The sequence below is a fragment of the Herpailurus yagouaroundi genome, unplaced genomic scaffold, assembly GCF_014898765.1.
Source record: "Herpailurus yagouaroundi ecotype Mexico unplaced genomic scaffold, PumYag 29, whole genome shotgun sequence".
Lineage (NCBI taxonomy): Eukaryota > Metazoa > Chordata > Mammalia > Carnivora > Felidae > Herpailurus > Herpailurus yagouaroundi.
This window is the reverse complement of record NW_024412377.1, coordinates 33,657,818-33,660,586: the sequence shown is the minus strand read 5'-3', so window position 1 is coordinate 33,660,586 and position 2,769 is coordinate 33,657,818. Positions and strand designations below refer to the sequence as shown.

Sequence of the window (2,769 nt, the reverse complement as noted above, 5' to 3'; positions counted from 1 at the left end):
ATTATGTGAATTTGTAAAATATAATGAAAAGATCCAATCCCCCAACCTCAATAATCTCTTATTTTTACTTTTAAGTATTTACTTAAAATATAAACTATTTGGTGCCTGATTTTAAAAATAAACAAAATATAAAGGCTAGCCCAGAGACAATGTGGCCCTACTTGAGAACCAGCTGGCAGCTCTGAGCATTATTAAAAGCTCCAACAGTCTTGGTGGCCTTTTAAGAAGAAGTCTCATATACTGAACACTAGGTATTCTTTAATTTAAATAAACATCAATATTTAGTTCTGAAATTTGAGGACACAGTTCACAAAATAAAATCACAGTAGTGTTTTCTTCTGTTACAGTGACACAGTATATCAATTCCTCCATATTAAGCCTACCTTTCCAGATAAGTAGAAATTACATTTGCAAAATCCAGAATGAAATTACCAGAAAATGTAAAACTCTTATTTGAAAAATATTTCATAATATCACATCTAAGTTGCACAGAAGACCCCAGTGATCACTAGGAAATCTACCACAGTCCAGTTTTTCCAACCCAAGGAAGTCCAAACTTTGGGTAACAATAGGACCACTTTCTGCTGCTATTCTGAAACATATTTGATTAAAATGAAGCTTACAAGTAGCAGACATTCCAAGATTAGAGTTTATTTGTGTATCCCATGCATACTGGCAATGCCTAGATTTGTCAAAAACTCCCAGACAAATTATTTTTGGGTAAAGCACCCATTTGGTAACTTGGTGATCCTTAAATTTGTATCCACTGCAAATATAACTATAGCTGACTCTGGAGTTTCTTGAATTTTCTTTAAAATCATTTTTAACTGATTCATTTGTTCCTTGGCATGCTCTTTGGTGCTTTCCACATGAGAAGTCATAAGGCAAAGTTCATTTCCCAACACAGTTGCATACACACACAAAACGTTTTTCATCATTTTTGTATTTGGAAAAGGGATATCTTGGATTTTAAATTTCACTCTCGATTTCTTCAACATTATAGCTGTGAAATATCCTTCTTCGTGACCCATAATAATCACATCACTACTTGCTCTCTTCTTTAGGTAGCTACAATATGGGGGAATAACCTCCTGTACAAATATCAAATATTATAAATATTTGAAAATCAAATATTTCAAACATTTGTAAAAATCAAATGCATAATACCTTCAGATGTGCTGGTTTTAGAACTAATGGAATCAGTTGTTTCTTTATTCATTAGGTCAACACAGGACTTTGACTTGGCTGGGGTCTGAGTGTGGCTTTCCAAAGCGCCCTCCTCCACAGGAGCTCAAAGTACAAGTTCAGCGCTCTCTCCATCTCCCAGTCATTCTCCACCAGATAGCACTGAGCCACGGTGGTGTCACAGCTCATGACCGAGGCAAACTCCACACAGAGAGGTTCACACGTATAAGTCCACACAAAGAGGTCCACACATAGAAGCCACTTCTTTGCCTCGGCCTCACCTTCTGCCTCATCTGCCTTCAGAGTGGCCTCCAAACCATTGGGCCCCTCCATTTACTTGCTGTGGGCAGACCCTCTTCAAAATATTTTTACATTAACCATTTTTGAAGAAGAATGGCACATTTTAAATATCCCCTTAAATAGTTTTTTGTTTTTTTTTTTTTTAAGTCAGACAGTATAATATCGTCTCTGTCAACTGTTTGGGTCTTTTAAAGCAAAATCAAGTTCCAAAATGAGATTATTTAGATAAATTCAGGCAATCCTTTCCTCTGTAGCATTTGAAGACAAAAAAAAAAAAAAAACCCTGTAGAAACTGAATAATCTTTGACTTCTATATTAAAGAAATTGATTGAATGTTGTACCTCTGAAATTCTTCACATCACTCACTTTTTAACCATATTCTCTCTTTGACCTCTGCATTTAGGAGGACAGTCTGGCCTGCTGGTAGTGTCAGATTAGGATTTCAGAGCCTTTGATCTGGAATGCTAGTTTTCTAGTTCAGAGTTTTCAACTTCCATTCAGCTTTGACACATGAAGGATGATGTTCCCATGCATAACACAAGGCATTTTCTTCTCTTCATCTTTCTCTTAATACTGGAGGGCAAGTGCAATAAAGTGACTTTATTATGGAATTAAACTTGAATCTTATGAAATTTATTTTAAAGTAAATCATCACCACAGTAGCAAATAACTTGATGTATAGTAGTCTCCAAGTAGTCTACTAGGCAGACTCTCCCAGAGGTACCAGAATAGAAGGGCTCACAGACCAAATTAAGATAACTGAATCATACAGTTAGATGAATCAACTGAAAACACACAGCAAGAAGCAAGAGGAGAGGGGGCAAACTGGCAGAGTAAGAGGACCCTAAGCTCACCTCATCCCACAAATACAACTAGATAACACTCACCTCAGTGTAATAACCCAGAAAACACCCGGAACACTGGCAGAACAAACTCCACAACTAAAGGCAGAGAAGAAGCCACATCAAAGACGGTAAGAAGGGCAGATACATGGTGGGGAGTGAAACTGTGGTCATCCACACAGTTGGAGGAGGCAGTTGTGGATGTACAGACAAGCAAGAAACAGACTATCAAACCAAGGAGCTCACATGATGAAGAGGAATCCCTATAACATTTGGTTTTACAAAACTACATGCCATGTATGCCAGATTTCTAGAGTTCTAACAACCAGTGAGACTTAAGGCCTGAAATTTTAAATATCAGAGGGTGCAGCTCTGGAGAGTCCAGAGGGTGATAGAAAGCTGAGGTCCTGCCCTTAGCATAACAAACAGCCTGTAGAATTAC

General features: G+C 37.5%; 1 pseudogene; it reads right to left on the bottom strand.

The window, feature by feature from the left end:
- Positions 1–238: 238 nt before the first annotated feature.
- Positions 239–2,329, bottom strand: LOC121044210 (tyrosyl-DNA phosphodiesterase 2-like; annotated as a pseudogene).
- Positions 2,330–2,769: the final 440 nt, after the last annotated feature.